The sequence below is a fragment of the Schistocerca gregaria genome, chromosome X (genome assembly GCF_023897955.1).
Source record: "Schistocerca gregaria isolate iqSchGreg1 chromosome X, iqSchGreg1.2, whole genome shotgun sequence".
Classification (NCBI taxonomy): domain Eukaryota; kingdom Metazoa; phylum Arthropoda; class Insecta; order Orthoptera; family Acrididae; genus Schistocerca; species Schistocerca gregaria.
In genome coordinates, this window is record NC_064931.1 from 160,485,734 (window position 1) to 160,508,234 (window position 22,501).

Genomic DNA, 22,501 nt, shown 5'->3' on the forward strand with positions numbered 1-22,501 from the left:
AATGACACTCCACGCGGAGTCCGGGCTCAGGAGCCACATTTACCGAAAGGTGCCTATACTCAATCTCTGTTTTACTCCTCGTGCCCACCGAGTCACTAGGGGGCGGGTGGAGGGGTGAGATCGAGGGTCGGGACAGAGCGCGCAATTACATAAGAGGCCAATTAATTAAGTTGTAATCTTATTGGGGTCAGGGATAAAGTCGTAATTAGATGAAACTGCGCCTGTAAGAACAGGGTCCTACTTACATCTTATCACTTTCTGCCAGCAAAAATATTCCAAGAGAAAGCGGAAAAAGATTTCAGCTGTGTTCAAACATGCCACGACCTCGACATACTTTTTATTTAATAACGAATGTTTTGAAGAGGCTAACAGGTTCTCCGTAGGTAGTCCCTTGTCGCTCTTGGTGGCCAACTTGTTTGTGGGGATCGTCGAGGAAACAGCGCCCACATTACTTTGGAGGTATGTTGATGACCCAATTGTAGTGTGGCCCCATGGTGAAGATAAATTACTAGACTTTTTAAATTGTCTGTATTCCATCCATAGACAAATCCAGTTTACAATGTACGTTGAAAAAGAGGGATGCCTTCCATTGTTGGATTTGGTACGACTTAAGGATGACGGCACTTTGGACGTGCAGTATATCGGATATCAACGCTTACGGATTTATATTTATGTGCATATAGCTGCCACTATTCTTCCCAGGCGATGAGTGTTCTCTTAACGCTGGTACAGAGCACACATTATCTAGAGGACGAGATTCTACATTTGAAGAGTGTTTTTGAAGCCAACGGGTATTCTGCACAGTATATACGTGAGGCACTACGAATGAAACCAACGTCGGGCATGGAGAAGGAGACACGGAAAGTTTTAAATCCATGGCTCTCCTGCCATATGTGGGAAGTCTATCGTCAAAAATAGGACGGATTCTCAGCAATCACAAAGTAAAATTGATTGTTCGCCCTCTTACAAATACAGCAGCGCTCCTGGATTCCATTAAAGATGGTTTGGTGCTTTGGAAGCCTGGAGTTTACAACATCCCCTGTGAGTGTGGCCTTTTCGTGTATCAGACAGACGACACGTACAGTCCATGAGAGGTCCACAGAGCCCCGCAGATACAGTCTGCTCTTACAACCTAGTAAGTCGGCTGTGGCAGAGCACTGTATTGACACTGGACGCACTATTGTGTACGATAACGTCGAAATTGTAGCCTCGAATTCATCTTTCTGGTACTCAGTTGTAAAACAAGCAACTGAAATTCAGTTGGCGAGGAATTTAATTAAGGGATAGCAGCTTCAGCTGGGATAAAACGTGGAATCGAGCACTTCCTATACTAAACTTACAAAGACGTTACCACAGTACCGCTCGCAGTTTTACATTGATATCCCAGACCGCGCAGCGACAGATCTAATTCGTGCGTATGTTGTAGCTCTTCGCCTCCGGTCAACTTCTCTGTCGCCTTGTGTGTCTGTGGCCCCATGCGCAGTGGTACGGTCCCCCAGTTTAAAAGGACTGAGCACGTGCTGGAGCGTCAGTCATTCGGCTCATTCTGAACATGGCTAAACGGTACACCGCCGAAATATCAGAAGCAGAAGTGGAATTTATGCGGCTGCACACCCGAAATTTAATGGAGCCGTCAGTAACTAATTCCATCACTGTAGCAGTCAAATTGCTGCATGCAGTCTGTCAGATATGGAACACTGAAGTTGCGTTTAAGCTTTGGAAGACTGTTCAAGGCAGCCAGAGATTTCCAAGTATTACATTCTTAGGTTTATTTATATTGTGGGCTGACGCGAATACTGTTGTTTATAATTTTTTTGGAAATGTTGCATATACATTACTGGCCAAAATTTCTGCACCAAGAAGAAATGCAGTTGGTAAACGGGTATTCATTGGACAAATATATTATACTAGAAATTTGTTCTTGCAGTAATTATTATTATTTTATCTTGTGCTCTCATGTTATCGTCATTCCGATTAAAATACTTGCCCTTATATCGACTTTAACACATGTAAAGAACGACAAATTACATCTCTGTACAAAGTTGGCTTATGCCATATCTCTCTGTCAAGATCTTTGTTACAAGCAACAGTTGTAAAGCGCATGCTGGGTGCTGGTTAAGTGTCACTGTCAAAGTGTAAACTAACATAGTTCGTGTGAAAGTGTTCTGGACATCAAAATGGGTGCAGACAGATACGAAAAAAGCCGCCTATACTGTCGCAATAAGTAAAAACTAAATTTACATCCATATCGACAGATAAGCTATAGTCATGGCGATACATTAAAGTGTGGCCCATCTTTCTGCCATAGAACCAGCACCCAGCATTATGGCTTTGGGTCAAATGGCTCTGAGCACTATGGGACTTAACATCTAAGGTCATCAGTCCCCTAAAACTTAGAACTACTTAAACCTAACTAACCTAAGGACATCACACACATCCGTGCCCGAGGCAGGATTCGAACCTGCGACCGTAGCCGTCGCGCGGTTCCGGACTGATGCGCCTAGAACCGCTCGTCCACAGCGACCGGCTCCCAGCATTATGCTACTACCAGTAATGATGTAACTTCCCGGATCCACCCGAAATCATGTGAAGATGAACCTGAAAGGGTTCGAAAACCGGCTCATGTAATAATGCATTATTATTGAAAAAAAGTGACTGGTTGCAGTTGTGTATAACTTATTTACATGGATACCATGTGTTTGGTGCACAGTACGGCGGCCCTGCAGACGCTGTCGACTGAAACCTTAATGACGAGTATGCCTTGCCCTAACGTTCTTATGGATACCAACATCGCTCCAGTGCCACATAATAACGCCCCGGCCAGATTGAGATCCACAGTGAGGTCCCTTACAAATTCTGTCAGTGTCTCACACGAGAGCGCGGTATCTCCGTCTCATTCAACATCTGACGCTGTTTGTTTCCGTACCCTATTAGGCGTGGTAACGTTAAACGCGAACGATACTAAAGCACTCTACATGTCACGGAGAATCGCAGCTTCAATCATTTACACACCCACCGATTGTGTGTACGTGTACTATGTTACGTTGACATCCGACGGTATCTTCTGGACGCTTCACTTATTTTATCAGGAAGTGTAGAATTAAAAGAAGAGTTATGATAAAGTTGGCAGCTCTATTACAGGCTGTAATAAAATGATTGTTAGAGTTACAGATTTTCATCTCCGTTTATCGTAAGCTTAGTTTCTCCTGTGTTACATATATAATTCATGTTTTAACATAACCACCGGTTTTGAGGCTCGTCCTTAAGACGCAGCTTGTCTTTGCTACTGTCTGTCGCTGCTAAACAAACATTTCGACACTGCCTGCTCCTCAATCTGCCGTACTGGTAATTAAGTGCGAATAAATCAGGCTAGTTTGTAAATGATGCCTTCCTAAATTATGGTACAGATCAGGGTAGTCAACTTTTTATACCGACCGCCCAGTTTTTCTTAAGTCTGTTAGTAATAAAATGCTCTAACCGCGCACCGATTCCATAGTAATGGTGATTTGTAACGTAGAGTTGTGGTTTTACTTTATGAAATGTATAAATTACAGTTACAGTAGGTGAAATCATGTAAAAACAATTGCTTACCAAATACTTTAAGTCAAAATTTTATGGAAATACAGTGATAACTTTTTTTAAACTCGCCATGAATGCTGTACCGCCCACTGCTGGGCTGTAGGGGCCAGGTTGATTAACACTGGTCTAGCTATAGTAGCATTATTGTGCAATTATTCAAAATGACAGTCACAATCGCATTATTTATTTTGTCACCAACCGGTTTCAACCCGCGAAGGGGTCATCTTCAAGGCAATTTACACCGTAATGTTATAATATTAGTAAGTAATCATGTACGTAATCTACAAGCAATTAGTCAAAGTTACATAAATAAACAGATTTTTATACCCATTTAGTCGCTCGCTGGAGTCATCACCCTGCCTGTGCACGGTTTGTAACTATGCATGGTTGGTTCTCTGCATGAGCTTAAATAACGGCCGACAACATGTGGGCAGACGGTAACGCCCTCCACGGTGACCAACGGTAATTACATGCTTAAGCAAGAAATCGTTAAGTTCTAAATTTTAAAATTTTAGTTAGTTTCCGCAGTGTGAACGAACCACTTGCAAGATTTGTGTAACGGGCCCGTTTACGTGCGAAAACAATATTCACTACCAGTTAAAATTTATTTTCATGCAGCATCAGCGTTCTGTTATGCAGCCGGCTGTGGTGGCCGAGCGGTTCTAGGCGCTACAGTGTGGAACCGCGCGACCGCTACGGTCGCAGGTTCGAATCCTGCCTCGGGCATTGATGTGTGTGATGTCCTTAGGTTAGTTATTTTTAAGTAGTTCTATGTTCTAGGGGACTGATGACCTCAGAAGTTAAGTCCCATAGTGCTCAGAGCCATTTGAACCATTTTTTGTGTTATGCAGTTAGTTCAATTTCACCCCAATAGAGCATTAAAAAAAAAAATTGGTAATGATACCTTTACTCCTTTCTGAAGTTTGTGCAGCATGAATGAGAACGTAAACGTAATAACTATGTAGAGGATTATGCAGATTTATTGTAACATGAATGAGCTGGTAACGGTAACATCGTCTGTTGCTATAAACTTCCTTGTTGTAGTACTGATACGTCCTTGTGACTGCCAATAGAAACTATATTGCCCACATATTGCAATAAGTTTCACGGATATGCGTGTTCGTGTAGGTGACAAGTGCAGAGTAGTGGTCGTACATGCCTCTCAGCTTCGTCGATTTCCGTTATAACGGAAACTTATTTCCTGTAATCGAAGAATCTAGCTGAGTGTGTTATTCGGTGAAACTGGGTAGGGGCGGGTCAAAATGGCCGCGAGCTGTGGTGCTATTTGCTGAAGCTCATATTTTCGGGCGGGAATTGGGCAGCTGTCCAAAGAGGTGGTCACTCATTTTTAGACATGGCCAGGCGTGGGTGTTAACGTGGGTAGCGGCGGGAGCGGCGTCGACGCGCCGCTAGTACACGCTGGTCGCTTGTATCTCTCGGTGTGCAACTCAGCGCTCAACAAACATGCCCCAGGCCGAAACCCAGAGTTTGTTCACTACATACTTCATCCTACTTGTCCTGCTCATCGCGCTATGGATGTTATACGCAGGCCTATTTTAGGCCGTGGTACGATCACTGCATGGCTCTTTTTAAAGATACCATTAATTTTTGTCTTTTTCGAAGCAAGTCGATGTCCTGGATTTACACAATGTCATACAGGTGATTGGCGGAATTTTTAATCGGGTGGTCACCATGTTCATATTTGTTTTCTCTGCGGTCCGTGATGATAATCCACTTGCTTTAGACCAAGCTTGTGTAATACTCATCGGATAAAATGATGTATATATTTCGATAATCCGTTGTTGATCTGAAGTATGGTTTCTCAAGTAACCAACACCGAGATTTTTATTTCTAACGCGGTATTCACTCTCCCATCAGCAATATTTGCTTTATTGCGTCCAAATTGTTGATTTTGTATGTGGTTTGTTACCTGGGCTAGTCTGTTAAAATCGTGCATATTAATTTTGAAACATGCACAAAACTTAGGTTTCAGCCATTTTCTTTACTACGGAATAGTCTTGATGCTGCGAATGATGTATGAAACCTTCGCAGGACAACGTTTTAAATTCAATTCTCCAGAAGCTTGCGTCGTGGCTATACGTTTATTGCGAGCAGTACCTTTTATATTCTCGATGAGAAGAAACTGGTTCTTATTTGTGTCGCAGTATTAATGCTGATCAGGAGTGCTTCATTATTTCGAAGATAGTGAAACAGCGCGTTCATTGAGACCGTATGTAATGCTTGGCGTCTTAGAAGCCCTGCTCTGCTCTTTGCAGACGCTTTCCGTTACAAGTGTTGTTTTGTTCGTATATTACATTTCGTAACGTCTCCAGATTTCCTTGAACTGCTCTTAAGCAAGTTTATTTTGTATATGGCACGATAGCTCTTCATTCCGCACTTGTAAAAAAAAACAGTAATACACCTAGAGCGTTATTTAACAAGAAAATTATTATTATTAATAATATTATTATTATTATTGGTTTTGTTCTGATTTATTATTGTCGCTTTGCTGCTGAATTATGTGACATTATGGGTTTAAATACTAAAGTTTGTTAATTTGACGAATTGATGGTACAGTTCTCATTTTCAGTCGTACTTTGTTTTCGTTAATATCTATATGAATGCAAATAAAATATTGGACAATCCGTCATTGATGCAAGAAAAGCTGTTGCTCTAAAGCTGTAAACTGCCTAGTGTGAAGGATTCATCTTGAGGTTCAAGCTCATTCCTTTATCCGTGTTCGCTTAAGGATAAAGTTCTGTTTATGTAGGTTCCGTCTTCAACAAACACATTTTTTTTCTTTGTTAGCCAGACAAATGTTGCTGATGATGCAGCATCTTCATTGTTTCATTCTACGTGTGTGTGTGTGTGTGTGTGTGTGTGTGTGTGTGTGTGTGTGTGGTTTTTCAATCAAATGACGGGAAAAATGATTCTTAGTCTCCATACAAATACAATTTCAGTTTTTAAATAAAGCATTCGCAAGTTGATACAGATTATTTTAAATTGTACCGTGTTAATAAGGTGTGTGGTTTCTTTATATTTATGTACCTTGCATCATGGCTATTATTCGTTTTAAGTTTGGAATCTGTAGCCATAGAGAATTAAATATAGAGAACTTATTTACATCCAAAATTACATCTGGAATGTTAAACTGTTGATGTATTCGTTAGAGTAAAATAATGTAAAATCAGCAATTTAACATTCCATGCGTAATTTTCGTAGTAAATAAGTTATCTATATTAAGTTCGGTATGATTACTGATGACAAAGTTGAAAAAAAAAAAAAGCTATTCTGCAAAGTAAAGAAAGCTACAGAAACCACGGCATGTATCAGCAGCTTACAATTTTTTTAACTGTTTCTTTGTGAATACCTTACGTAAACACTGAAATTCTTTATGTATAGAGACAGTAAAAACCAATTTGTCCTATTATTTGACAAAAAACAAAAAATGGAAATGCTGTACTTTCAACCAAACGTCTGGGTAAATAAGAAGAAAAATAATTGTGTTTGCTCAAGGCAGGACCTATCAAAAAAAAAAAATTTAGTATGAAGCACATTGGTTAAAACGATTGTTTGATCAGTATGAATGTAAAGTGCAACAAAAACATAGTCGTTTACGAATGCTGTGGACGAATGAGAGGAATGTTATTGACTAATTTTTTGTTCCCGTAAAACTCGCTATACAAATTGTTAATGATTATTTTTTTCCTTTTTTTTCAGACGTTGCCGGTTAGTGTACCAGCAGAAGCGAATTTAGTATGTTATACATTTCACTTTTTTCTTCTTCGTCACAGACCTCAGTGTCTTTTGGCTCCATATTTTTTGGAAAACCATTTATATTCTTGTAGTTTGCATGGGAGAAGGTGACGTGTGACTGAGTGAAATCTGGAGTAATCTCGTTAGAGGGAGGGCAGAGAGGGGATGTTAAAACGAAAATGAATGAAGTGCTCAGGCCCGCACACGCTAATTATCGTTTTTTGTGCGAATTCTTCTTTCTTTGGCATATCGATCTTTTGCCAACGGACTGTGTGATTTCGTAGATTTTCGTCGTCACTTTCTGTAGAGCTACGTACTCAGTTGCAGTAAGAGGTACAAGCGATCGTACGATTAGAATTCCGAATATACTCTGCAGACGTTTATCGTTTCCAGATTCTGTGACTGTTTCCAAAGCTACTACAAAATGAAAGAACATGAATTTGTCTGGTTTTTAAACTACAATAGTTAACGTTAATCGATGAAAGTGTGAGAAACATACCTCGTATGTAATTATAGTAAAAAATACATGTCAGTTAAATTGTTTTTTTTTAATTTTAAAAATTCATTTAGTTTGATTATGAACTTTAAATGGTTGTCAAGTTTTAAGTGTGGACATTTTTAGTATTGTCATAAATTATATAGCCTCTTGGAAAGGGGATGTGCCTATATGAACCCCATTCACATTCGCTTGAATGTGTAGTCAAGAACACTTCGAACTTCTTGATGTGGAAATATTGCTCCAGCAATATATTCTGCAGTGTTTTCTGATTCTGATCGGTAGCTGCATCGTAAATATTGGATATGTGCCATCGTATTTCTTATTTACTTCCACGTTCGTGCGACAAGAACAATGAAAATTTTATTACTTTCTTGTAAGATAAGCCCATAGCTTCTATATTTTTTAAAAATATTTCAGCTGAGAGCATCATTTAAAATGAAAATTTTGTTGGTTCATATTCTCAAACGATGCGGAAGTTGGTAACCTAGCTGCTAATGTTTAAGAAAGGTATGTAAGTTTCTAGTTGGACGTTTTTGAGAGGATTTCAGTTAGAAGTTTCCCTATTATTTCGTAATAGATTCGAGACCCCTCTGAAAAATAGTGGGTAGGGGGAGACCTGCACTCGAAAATTCTCGCAGCCTCCTCACAAAATACAGTTGAGTATGTTATGCCCGTACACCCTTTGCAAATTTATATGTGAACATCGATTGTAAAGACATACTAGTGCAGCAGCTTTTAATACTACTAACAAATTCGTCGTAAAATGAACTCGCATAAAACCGCAGACAGCTATTAATTGATAATTCATTCACGGCTGGTTTCGCTGGGCTAAAACAGCATCTTCAGATGGTTATACTGTCACACAGATTAGCACACGGAGACAAACCCAATGTTCGTGGTCACAGAATCCAATCCCATAAAGAGGGGCAGTAGTCAACAAATAATAACTGGCAGAGCATTGGGACGAACAGCGCAGAGGATGAGGCACTCATTTAGTTGTTCAGATCCTTGTAAAAGACCACAGTCGTGAATAAATCATGAATTATCAACCGTTTGTGGTTTTATTCAAGTTCATTTTAGCATGAATTTCGACGGCTATGGCTGTCCGTGTTATAAAGTTGTATGTATTAAGAAATGGTGAAGACCAAACTGTGCATTCTCGGAAGGTCATTGCGTTTTATTATATATACCGGAGAGTAATCTTATAATGTTCTTTTATTGATGTCATTTATTTTAAACTGAAGTGTGTACCATTTATATAATACTTCGCAGTAGTTCGATGGCTCGTGGTATGCCGCAGCACTAATCTCCTTAATAAGGGGTCGTTCTTTTACTAATCTGTCCATTGTGCCTATTAAGAGATTAGCTACGAATCCGTTCAAAGTGTTTACAGTGTGCCGGAGATGGTAAATGCGTGCCAGAGATGATACATTCAGTTTCACATTAGCCAATTATTTTCCGTTTTTGACTGAAACGTTCTCAGCAGCCTCGTGTTCCAAATATGTTCGCAGTTTAGTGAACTCACACGAATGAGCCAAAAAATTCACCGTTAGATTGAATGACACATGTTGGCCTTGCGGGCACGTAACGTGCTGAGGTCGCAGTGACGAATGAGGAATTATTCTATCGACGATTCCGACAGCAAATGGCCTAATACACTGATGTATCGACTTTGTTGCGACCCGGCACCTGGGAACGATCTCGGAAACGGCGGATCAGTTCGGCTTTTCGCGTGCTACTGTTGTGCGCATCTATATAAAGTGGGTTCAAGGACTGCGAAAACAACGGGTTAGCGACAGTGTCGGACTTCCATGCCTCGTCACAGAACGTGGACTCCGTAGGGTTGCCCGCTCTTTAGCGCCGCACTGGTGCCGTCTGTAGTAAGTCTGGCGACATAGTACAATGCTGGCGCAGACACAAGTGTTTCGGAGCACACCGATGATAGCATTTGTAGAACACGGAACTCTGAAAGAGACAGCCCTTAAATGTTGCCGTGGCGCCCCAACGGCATCGTTATGTTACGACTACAGTGGGCACAGATCATCCATATTGGACCGTGAATCAGTGGAAACGTGTCGCCTGGTGGGATGAATCGCGTTTCTTGTAACGCCGGGTCGACAGTCGTGTATGGATACACAGTCATATAGGCGATCGCCTACTCGAAACATTAGCCGCGTCACGAAGTCCGCAGATCGTGGTCTAGCGTTGCTGCGTCTGGATCACGGAGTCCCGGGTTCGATTGCCGGCCGGTTTGGGGATTTTCTCCTGCCGGGAACTGGGTGTTTGTGTTGTCTCCATCATTTCATCATCGTTCGTGAAAGTGGCGAGATTCGACTGTGTAAAGGTTGGGAATTTGTACGAGCGCTGATAACCGCGCAGTTGAGCGCACCACAAAAAAAAAAAAAAAACATCATCGTCTCGGAAGCGGTCATGTGGGACAGTGTTATGCTATGGCAAACATACATCTACCCTTCCGTGGGGCATGTGCTAATAAACAAAGGCGCCGTGACAGCTGTGGACAACACGAACATACTGCAATGGCACTGAGCACTATGGGACTTAACTGCTGAGGTCATCAGTCCCCTAGAACTTAGAACTACTTAAACCTAACTAACCTAAGGACATCACACACATCCATGCCCGAGGCAGGATTCGAACCTGCGCCCGTAGCGGTTGCGCGGTTCCAAACTGTAGCGCCTAGAACCGCTCGGCCACCCCGGCCGGCTGAACATATTGCAGACCACCTATATGTCTTCGTGCTCGAGATCTTCCTCGACGGCGATGGCATCTTCCTGCAGAATAACTGTCCATGTAACAAGATCAGTATCGTGCTACAGTGGTTCGAGGAGCACGGTATTGTACTCACGTTGATGTCTCGGGCATGAAATTCGCCTGATACGAATGGTGGTTCACGTCTGGTGCGCTGTTAGGCGCCATCTCAGCGTCCACCAAATACCAGCCCGTAATTTACGAAAATTGCATGGCCTGTACCTAAACGGTTGGTGCCACATACGTACCGAGGACCTGTCCAATCCATACGACGCTGAATCGGTGCTGTATTGCCTGCCGCCACGTTTTTAAGCAAGTAGTTCGAACGTTTTACTTCATCAGTGTAGTAACAGAAATAGCGAAAGCTGCAGTGTGACCTTGAACACCGCGCGGGATTAGCCGAGCGGTCTGTGGCGCTCCAGTCATGGCCTGCGCGGCTGGTCCCAGCGGAGGTTCGAGTCCTCCCTCGGGCATGTGTGTGTGTGTGTGTGTGTGTGTGTGTGTGTGTGTGTGTGTGTGTGTGTGTGTGTTGTTCTTAGAATCATTTAGGTTAAGTAGTGTGTTAGCTTAGGGACTGATGACCTTAACAGTGAAGTCCCATAAGATTTCACACACATTTGAACATTTTTTTTGACCTTGAACGACGTCAATGGCGAAAGATGTAAATCGAATTTCCTGCCTTACGCGAGCGGACACCTCAAGCTTCTCGGCTATCCGAGAACGTACCCCGCCCGACCCAAATCTCAATACAGAGTAGCGCCCTATATCCATTGGTCCCCTCGCTCGCAGCCTAACTGTATTCCCGCAAGAGTTCGGATACTGTTGTGCATCCGCACTGAATATCGTAAAGCCGTCTAAATTGTATAGGAATGGTGTCTGTTCTTTCGGACATGCTCGCCCGAAAGAACAGATGCCATCCCCTTTACAGTGTAGTCCCAGGCCAATCAGCGACTTAAATGTAAGCGTCTTGATGATATTACATAGTACGTAACACGTTTTTAATCCATTTTACTCTTCAGTGGTATATTAAAGTTTTGTTACGGCTATTTTGCAGTATTAAGCGGGATTATTTTAGTTTTCTGTTATTGATGGTACTGGCAACTAATTTCTTTGGTGTCATTCTGTCTCACATCTGATTCATTGTTTTTAGACAGAAATGTAACTGCTTCCATGTCGTATGAAGGGAAGCAGTGGATAGCGAACTGTGATACGTAGGTAACGAAATGTTAGAACTGCTTGCCCGTCACGGAAATGACTTCCAACTCGTTCAGTGTTAGTTGGGGGTTGGGTTGTTTTGGGGAAGGAGACCAGACAGCGAGGTCATCGGTCTCATCGGATTAGGGAAGGAAGTCGGCCGTGCCCTTTGAAAGGAACCATCCCGGCATTTGTCTGGAGCGATTTAGGGGAATCACGGAAAACCTAAATCAGGATGGCCCGACGCGGGATTGAACCGTCGTCCTCCCGAATGCGAGTCCAGTGTCTAACCAGTGCGCCACCTCGCTCGGTCGTTCAGTGTTAGTGATATCCCCGTCAGTAAAGGTTCTTAGCAGTTAAATATAGATATTTCTTTATTTGTGCTAGGATGACTTTCTTGTTAACTGACTTTAGTAACCCCCCCCCCCCCCCCCAAAAAAAACCACCTGTGGAACAGATACCGACGGCCGCCTTGTCATCCTCACCCCTTAGGCGTCATCGGATGTGAATACGGAGGAGTGTGTGGTTCAGCATGCCACTCTTCCGGCCGTTATCAGTTTTCGTGATCGGTGTCGCTACTTCTCAGTCAAGTAGCTCCTCAATTGGCCTCACAACTGCTGAGTGCACCTAGCTTGCCAGCAGCACTCGGCGGATCGTGACGGTGCCAAGCCCGACAGCGCTGACTTCGGTGATATGACGGGAACCGATATTGCCACTGCGGCACGGCCGTTGGCTTGGTTAGTAACATAACGTTTTACAAACATCACACGTTGGTCTGTCGGCTGTTAAACCGAAAAGATGATTGCATGATGTTAAATAACAAGGAAACCTAACGTCTATTAACTATGCAGATTCAGTATTCAGGTTTTAGAACGATACCTTTTGTTTCTTTATCGACTGCGGGGAATATCTGTGGAATCCTCGTGGAGGCAGGCTTTTATTTACGATGAAAGAAGTTTACTGATTACGAATTCGCATGTTTTATCTATGAAATTTCATCTCCATTCTTATTGACGAGGCTTTAAAGGCTGTGATAGCTATTAAACATTTCTGTAGCGTCGCACCAGGACACACTAACAGCATAAGATAAGATTTAAAAATGAAACAACTAATTGCCGATAAAAATAACGTCTGGGTTTATATACGGTTGACTCTTGATAGGGAACTGTATCTGTGCATTTTTTTCGGAACATTTGACTTAGCAATTTCTCTGGCGTGCCGACGAATCTCACTAATAGAGTTGGAACGCTTCTGAATTTGCTACGGCAATTACATTTCTCACCCCATCGTAGAAACGATGTAGATTCAGCCGATAACGTTGTGATAAGTCACTTTCGCTCGTGGCAAATAGATCTCATTATATACAGAAGAACCATTTGGGCGTCGCAGAATATTTTTCGACGTATGATATGTACAAAAAGGCTTATTTAAACAAATCAGTAGAAAGTATTGTCACAGGTGCGCCCTAGGAACGCGTGAATTTAAGACGGCATAATCCAAATTCCTTCCCATCCGCGTCCTCGACGTCGAGGCCAGCTACTGCGTCGTGTAACTAGCTGTCCGAGCCATTGGCAGACCGTTCCTTATGCGTAGCACTTAGATCATGGCGTAGATTTGTTTCAGATTTTAACACATACAGGGCCGGCCAGTGTGGCCGAGCGGTTCTAGGCGCTACAGTCTGGAACCGCGCGACCGCTAAGGTCGCAGGTTCGAATCCTGCCTCGGGCATGGGTGTGTGTGATGTCCTTAGGTTAGTTAGGTTTAAGTAGTTCTAAGTTCTGGGGGACTGATGACCTCAGCAGTTAAGTCCCATAGTGCTCAGAGCCAATACATCCGGGTACAATTAAAAGTGTAGTAACTTGTGGTTTGTGGCCTATTTCAGACTCGAAAAAACAACAGAAGTTGCAGCAGTTGCATAAATGAAAAATATCGAATCTGGAATCCGAGTGTTTGGTACGCACGCGTCAATAGATAGATTATTCGGGAAAGCGAGTTCACTCGCCTGTCGTGACTTCACTTGTTATGTGAAATGGGAGCTGTTATATGAAATGAATGTTGTGGCGCTCTTTCGGAACGATATCAGTAAATTCTTCAATTATAGCATTCCTCTTCCTGTATCTTATTTTTGTATCACAATATATCTTTCATACGACGCTGAAACTACAACCATCGCCGTTTTATCTGTGCAGCCAACACGAAAAATTCACCCGTGAATCTATTTATTTTGTAAGATAACAGTAACTTGAACTGCAGTCTTTGTAAACTCCGAATATGTCACTGTGATTTTTGAGCCTGTCTTCTGAAATAAGAAAATCAGAAAACTGCATTAGCATCTCGTCTTCCGACACCAAACGGACATCCAAATTCGTCGTCACCTAACTTCTCAAAATAAAGTTCAAATTATTTTTGGAATATATTGCGATGTTTCTGAAACGGACTTCTGATAAGTAATAAATTCCTCCCGAATTAACATCAAAGGAGTAGGATAGTTTTACCGTCGTGTGTACATAATTTTTGGTATCTATTACTCACCTATTTTTCGAATGTGGCAGACGGAAGGCAGCTCAAAACCGTTTAAATAAGTGAAACATCCTTGAGAAGTATTCCTTTCAAGTACATGCTGTTTACACTTTCGTGCTGGCCGTTGGAGGCCGAGCGGTTCTAGGCGCTTCAGTCTGGAACCGCGCGACCGCTAAGGTCGCAGGTTCGAATCCTGCCTCGGGCATGGATGTGTGTGCTGTCCTTGGGTTAGTCAGGTTTAAGTAGTTCTAAGTTCTAGTGGACTGATGACCTAATATGTTAAGTCCCATAGTGCTCAGAGCCATTTAAACCATTTTTTTTTCACTTTCGTGTAATTTAGTTGTGCAGACTTGTGAAACATAGAAATTTGAACACAGTGTTGCTCATTTGCACCCAATTGTCACTTCTGTTTGTACAGTGACAGCAGACGCTATATAACGTTTATGTTGGATGATTGGTAGCGTTGACGTTCACCTGTATGTTCGTCAAAACACAGTGTCAAAAAATGGTTCAGATGGCTGCGAGCACTATGGGACTTAACTTCTGAGATCATCAGTCCCCTAGAACTTAGAACTAATTAAACCTAACTAACCTAAGGACATCACACACACCCACGCCTGAGGCAGAATTCGAACCTGCGACCGTAGTGGTCGCGCGGTTCGTGACTGTAGCGCCTAGAACCGCTCGGCCACTCTGGCCGGCCCCGTATGTATTGGCATTACCATCGTAGGCGGTAGCTTCCTTGTTACGGTACTTGCTAAACCTGAACAGCGGATTTGGGTAACCACAGAGTAACTTGAAATTTCGAGTATCTACGGCACTACCGTAGGACCATACGAGCAAAGGGAGGGGCATCATTTGACCGGCGGATCCAGTTAAACGGCGAGTAGACCACAGCTTTAATAAAGCTCAATTGTTGGAAGCAATGAGGACACGGATTAGGCGGTCGTTGACACATACCACTGGCCACCACAATTGAGAAGGATTGTGCATATACAGTACACACTGAGCTGACAGAAGTCATGGCATACCTCGTAATCTCCTTTTGCCCGGCGTAGTGCAGCAACTTGTGGCGTGGACTCGACAAGTCGTTGGAAGTCCCCTTCAGAAATATTGATCGCACTTGCTTCTATAGCCGCCCATAGTTGAAGAAGTGTAGCCGGTGCAGGAGTTTGTGCACGAACTTGCCTCCCGATTATGTCCCATAAATGTCCAATGGGGTTCGTGTCGGCCTAATAGGGTGGCCAAATAATTCGGTAAAATTGTCCAGAATCTCCTTCAAACGAGTCGCGAACAGTGGTGACACGACTCATTGGCATCCAACAAAATTTCATCGTCGTGTGGGCACATGAAACCCACGAATGGCTGGCTGCAAGTGGTGTCTCCTAGTAGTCGAACATAACCACTTCCAGTCAGTGATCGGTTCAGTTGGACCAGAGGAATCAGTCCATTCCATGTAAACACAGCCCACATCATTATGCAGCCACAATCAGTGTGCACAATTCTTTGTTTACCACTTGGGTCCATAGCTTCGTGGAGTCTGCGCCACATTCGAACGCCACCGTCAGGTCTTCCCAACTGAAATTGAGACTCACCCGACTAGGCCACGGTTTTCCATTCGTCTAGGACCCACCCGATTTTGTCACGAGCGCAGTAGAGGCGCTGCAGGCGATGTGTTGTAAGCAAGGCGTACTCGCGTCGCTCGTCTGCTGCCGTAAGCCACTATCGTCAGATTTCGCCATACAGCCTAGAGGATACGTACGTCGTACGCCCCGCAGTGATTTCTGCCGTTATTTCACGCAGTGTTGCTTGTGTGTTAGCACTGTAACCTCACGCAAACGCCGCTGCTCTCGGTCATTAAGTGAAAGCCACTGCGTTGTCTGTGGTGAGTGGTAATGCATGAAATTTTGTTTTCTCGGCACACTCGTGACACTATGGATCTCAGAATTCCCTAACGATTTCTGGAATTTGAATGTGCCGTGCGTTAAGCTCCAACTACCATTTCGCGTTCAAATTCTATTAATTCCCGTCGTGCGGCCATAATCACATCGGAAACCATTTCACACTAATCACGTGCCGGCCTCGGTGGCCGAGCGCTTGTAGGCGCTTCAGTCCGGAACCGCGCTACTGCTACGGTCGCAGGTTCGAATCCTGCCTCGGGCATGGATGTGTGTGATGTCCTTAGGTTAGTCAGGTTTAAGTAGTTCTAAGTTCTAGGGGACTGATGACCTCCGCTGTCAAGTCCCATAGTGCTCAGAGTCATCTGAACAAATCACCTAAGTACAAATGACAGCTCCGTCAATGCGTTGTCCTTTTATACCTCGGTTACGCGATATTACCGCCATCTGGCTATCCCGTGACTTCCGTCACAGTGTAGTGTGGTAGGAAGAATGCACGGTTCGGGGATGTACAGGTTGCAAAATTTAGTACACAGAACTGTTACCTCTGGCAGTAAAACCGACAGATACGGATATGTCATTCCATGCTGTTTCTACTCTGTGTCAGATTTCATCAGTCAGACTGGCACGCCAATCCCTCACTGACCGATGACCAGAAGATTCCAATGAGTGAGAATGCGCTGACCATGTGAAGAACAGTCGAACACATACGGTTTCGAGGTAGATGAGGACAGCATAGACGACGTGCGGTCTCACGTTGTCTTGTCAAAAGGCAGTTACACGGAGACCTCGAAGGTCTCGAAGATACGGCACAGCCACCGGCCTTAACACGTTGGAAATGTAGCGGCTACTATCCAAATTACTGTCTATATGAGCAAAGGTGACCGTGTTGCGTAGATAATTGTACGCCAGGTGCTCGACTAGTATGACGATGATGAATGCAAATACTGTAACGTTCGTTGTACTCGGAGCCCCCATAGCCCGATAGATCCAGGACAATGCCTCTCAACGCATCTCTTTCCCGAGCGACTGGAAAAAAGCGCAGGTGACTCCTGTATATAAGAAGGGTAGAAGGACGGATCCTCAAAATTACGGACCAATATCCTTAACATCGGTTTGTTGCAGGATTATCGAACATATTCTCAGTTCGAATATAATGAATTTCCTTGAGACGGAGAAGTTGCTGTCCATGCATCAGGACGGCCTTAGAAAGCATCGCTCCTGCGAAACGCAACTCGCCCTTTTTTCACATGATATCTTGCCTACCATGGATCAAGGGTATCAGACGGATGACATATTCCTTTACTTCCGGAAAGCGTTTGACTCGGCGCCCCACTGCAGACTCCTAACTAAGGTACGAGCATATGGGATTGGTTCCCAAATATGTGAGTGGCTCGAAGACTTCTTAAATAATAGAACCCAGTACGTTGTCATTGGTGGTTGAGGGTATCATCTGGAGTGCCCCAGGGAAGTGTGGTAGGTCCGCTGTTGTTTTCTATCTACATAAATGATCTTTTGGATAGGGTGGATAGCAATGTGCGGCTGTTTGCTGATGATGCTGTGGTGTACGGGAAGGTGTCGTCGTTGAGTGGCTGTAGGAGGATACAAGATGACTTGGACAGGATTTGTGATTGGTGTAAAGAATAGCAGCTAACTCTAAATATAGATAAATGTAAATTAATGCGGATGAATAGGAAAAAGAATCCCGTAATGTTTGAATACTCCATTAGTAGTGTAGCGCTTGACACAGTCACGCCGATTAAATATTTGGGCGTAACATTGCAGAGCGATATGAAGTGGGACAATAGTCATCTTCGGTTCACTGGTAGATTTTTGGGAAGATGTGGTTCATCTGTAAAGGAAACGGCTTATAAAACACTAATACGACCTATTCTTGATTACTGCTCGAGCGTTTGGGTTCCCTATCAGGTTGGATTGAGGGAGGACACAGAAGCAATTCAGAGGCGGGCTGCTAGATTTGTTACTGGTAGGTTTGATCATCACGCGAGTGTTACGGAAACGCTTCAGGAACTCGGGTGGGAGTCTCTGGAGGAAAGGAGGCGTTCTTTTCGTGAATCGCTACTGAGGAAATTTAGAGAACCAGCATTTGAGGCTAGACAGTTTTACTGCCTCCAACTTATATTTCGCGGAAAGACCACAAAGATAATATAAGATAGAGATTAGGACTCATGTAGAGGCATATAGGCAGTCATTTTTCCCTCGTTCTGTTTGGGAGTGGAACAGGGAGAGAAGATGCTAGTTGTGGTACGAGGTACCCTCCGCCACGCACCGTATGGTGGATTGCGGAGTATGTATGTAGCTGTAGGCGCTGATCGCATCAGCCTCTCTCTGCTGTTGCCATTTCGAGGGAAGCCGCAACACCGGCCGGCTTGCTGAAGGTCCGTGCTGCTCCAGTAGTCGTTTCACTGTTGTCTGACTGCAACGATGTACGTGACGTAGCTTTACCGACCTGTACGGCAGAGCGAACAGTATGTCTCACCTTCTCGGGTACTGGTTGCACGGGGCCATTGAGATTCTGCACGACGTCGAGTATGGCCCTCACGAACCCGCCGACTCCGCATTGCAATTGCAGTCGTGGGATTCCGAACAGAAGAATCGCCGAACGATAAACTGCAGTCTCGATAACTGACGACCCTGCCTGTGTCGAATTCCGACACCTGCTCGCAGGCGTTCCTTCTCCCTGCGTGAGGCTTAAAACGATCGTGTCATAAGCGAGCAACATTTACATGCAATTTCTAAATGAGAAACCCGTTACGTAACGTTTCCTTATATATATAGTGCAGCTGGTGTTACTCCTATCTATTGTGTGTTGCTGGACTGATCATTTATATATCCGTGCGTGTAGAACATTCTTGCTGTCTTCACGGTGTTGCAGTTATAATGGTCAGTAGTGTACTTTATATGTCGTGCAGAGCAGCAGATACGTTGTTGTTTTTGTAGATTCGCATATTATTCTTGCAAAAGTGATTTGCGTGGGATTATTAATACATTTGTAAACGGAATTTTTTTTTTTTTTTTTTTTTTTTTTTTTTTTTTTTTGGCATATAGAAACTGAAGTCGGGTGTGAGGCTGATTATTGAAATAGGGAGGACGAAAACAAGCTATCTGTATGAAACTTCCTGGCAGATTAAAACTGTGTGCCCGACCGAGACTCGAACTCGGGACCTTTGCCTTTCGCGGGCAAGTGCTCTACCAACTGAGCTATCGAAGCACGACTCACGCCCAGTACTCACAGCTTTACTTCTGCCAGTACCTCGTCTCCTATCTTCCAAACTTTACAGAAGCTCTCCTGCGAACCTTGCAGAACTAGCACTCCTGAAAGAAAGGAGCGCACACTCCGCTGCAGAGTGAAAATCTCATTCTGGAAACATCCCCCAGGCTGTGGCTAAGCCATGTCTCCGCAATATCCTTTCTTTCAGGAGTGCTAGTTCTGCAAGGTTCGCAGGAGAGCTTCTGTAAAGTTTGGAAGGTAGGAGACGAGGTACTGGCAGAAGTAAAGCTGTGACTACCGGGCGTGAGTCGTGCTTCGGTAGCTCAGATGGTAGAGCACTTGCCCGCGAAAGGCAAAGGTCCCGAGTTCGAGTCTCGGTCGGGCACACAGTTTTAATCTGCCAGGAAGTGTCATATCAGCGCACACTCCGGTGCAGAGTGAAAATCTCATTCTGGAAGCTATCTGTAGTTTATGTCGTCGATCGTATGCCGCAGGAACGTCTAATCTTAGCACAGAGATTATTACAATGATAAGGAACCAAACGCACTGATTTTGCAGAAGAACAGTGTTTATTTGTTGTGAGACTTCCTGCTATTGGGTACCGTAAACAGACTGTAAATTATAAAGACGCACCTGACGGTAAAGAGGTAGATAACCTCATCGAGTTTTTTCGGTATAGTATGGTAGGAAAGAAGCCACTGGTTAACCCGTAACGGGGATGACACAAGTTTTTTAAAAGCGGTTTGATCGGTCGGCGCTCGGAATATTCGGAGCCTAGCCAATCAAATACCGGCATTGTGGGAGACGGAAAATGCGGCAATGCGAGGTTTTCTCGCACTTCACATTCGATTTTAATTCAGATGGGAAAGTAGAGTTCTGAGATCGAGCTCAAGATCCGGAACCTCCGCCATCCCACTTCGTAGCTGAGAACCGATGCACTGGGAACTTAAACATTTTTGGCCTAATTTGGCCTTCGCCCTTGGCGAAGGTCGTCGTTTCCACCAGTGATCGATTCTACAGCCACCTGAACCATCACGTGCAGTACTATGGTGAGATCGAACCGCAGCCACAAGTTGAGGCGTAAGGAAATCGTAATAAAATTTTCGTAATTCGTTTATTTTGAGCTTCTCTCTGAAGACTTGCATTCTGTCTGTAATGAAAAGTTTGCTTTCATCTTCGCCAACAGGATTGACGCTTTTCCTCTCTCAAATATGAATTACTTCGAGTAAGCTTAAGACAATAACTAGGCACTTCACTATTGTAAGTAATTTTTTTGCGAGATAATTAGCTCTTCCCCCCCCCCCCCCGATTCCTACGTGAGATATGCCAAGAACATTAAAATTGTTAAAGTTGTCTCCTGTTGCCATTCATTTTTTTAATTTGTCTGTGATTTTACCATGTCGATGTTGCCACAGGTTGCCTGTGTTTAGTATTAATTTTTTATAATAAATCACATCATTATAACTCTTGTTTCATTTAATATTATTAAGTTCCCCCATCACCGTTTTGGAGATTACATTTGCGTACATTTTATCGACGCCCACCAGAATTCAACTCCTTAACGTCGAGCGTCAACTCCCTTTGAGTAGTGAGATGAGTGAAATACAAAACCACCTCCCACAATTTGGAACTCTATAATTTATATTAATGAACAATTTGAAGGCAGCGTACTAACTTGCGGAGAACTCATGAAGAGCAACATAGCTCATCTAGAACTACCGCTCGGTTTCACCTGAAAAATGAACTTTATACCTGCAACCTAGGGTGTTAATAAGATTACGATAACACGCTGTTCGCTATTGTACGAGGCCGTAGTGCATTTTCTTCAAAGTTAAAATTGGTTACCAATATGTTCAGCGTATCAGAAAGTATATGTAGTTAAATAGATACGTCACCCTGTGTGTGGTTCTGGAGAAAGCGACGCTACACAGGAGCCATGAAGGCCATCTGTTTGAAATTCTCTAGCTCCCTACTGCTCAGTCGGAGATTCCAACTGAAGTGGCGCTGAGCTCCACCTTTGTGATCAGCACTAGCAGCTTTACCTTGAGCCTACGAAACGCTTAATCGTTGGCCTTAATTCGTCCTTGGAGGCCCCTAACAGAATGAAAAGACTAACGTCAACTGCAGGCTGCACCGTCACAGAGGATTGTTGGAAAAAACCAGTCCGACTCAGTAGTTTCTTTATGCCTATCATACATTAATCGAACTTTTGTTAGAAACAGCATGTTAGTTATCAGACATTCCTTGGTCGAAGGAGAAATAACCTAGTTTACATTACTTGTTGGACTCGCATTCGGGAGGACGACGGTTCAATCCCGCGATCGGCCATCCTGGTTTAGGTTTTCCGTGATTTCCCTAAAATCGCTCCAGGTAAATGCCGGGATGGTTCCTTTGGAAGGGCGCGGCCGATTTCCTTCCCTAATCCAATGAGACCGATGACCTCGCAGTTTGGTCTCTTCCCCGAAGGAACCCAACCCAAACATTGGAAGCTCTAGATAATCAGTGCGAGCACTTGCTCTGATAACCGTATGCATCTGTAAATAAATCAAGAGAAAATTATTTTCAGTCGGTATACTGGACACAGTGTTCATGATTTTCCATCTTTCTTATGCATAAATATCGGGAACCTGTGGCACTTATGTAATAGTAATGTTGTGTATATAAATGTGTTTCAAGCCTCTGAGAATCTTAACAATAAGAAAAGCAAATCAGATACGTACACGAGACAGTGTTACGAACCTCCGGAATATTGGGGATTCGTACGGTCAGTGTTGTTAATCGTGTGCGTGTAATACTAACGAAAAATTAGGAGAAAAGGATAAATGGCATGTGCCAGTAAAGAACGTCTTTATAGAAAAGTTCCTGCCGAACATAGCTGAGGATAGGAGAGGGTACGACATACTAGGTGTTACGCAAATCGGCTCGCGGCGCTCATGAAACTTTATACTTTGTAAAGACTTGAAAAATGCGCAGAACTAATGCAACCTAATTATCTATCTGTCAACAGTTGTGATTAGTATGCACCAAACGTTTTCCACCTTGCACGAGAAAACC

General features: G+C 43.6%; 1 protein-coding gene and 1 non-coding gene across 8 annotated transcripts in view; one reads left to right on the plus strand and one right to left on the minus strand.

Moving 5' to 3' along the window:
• The window catches only part of LOC126298395 (ligand of Numb protein X 2-like), a 524,161-nt gene that overhangs the window by 163,906 nt on the left and 337,754 nt on the right, over window positions 1-22,501 (plus strand). The window contains exons 1-2 of one of the 7 annotated variants that reach the window (XM_049989708.1): window positions 4,979-5,145; window positions 7,300-7,335. The exons of 4 other annotated variants lie outside the window; for them this stretch is intronic. The gene's annotated coding sequence lies outside the window, so the exon portion shown is untranslated. Of the gene's footprint in view, window positions 1-4,978; window positions 5,146-7,296; window positions 7,336-22,501 lie in introns of those variants that run through there. 2 more of the 7 variants (XM_049989707.1, XM_049989709.1) reach the window with 2 other exon arrangements.
• Trnas-cga (transfer RNA serine (anticodon CGA)) lies at window positions 19,374-19,448 on the minus strand. The gene has a single exon. It is a non-coding gene; the product is annotated as a tRNA-Ser (tRNA).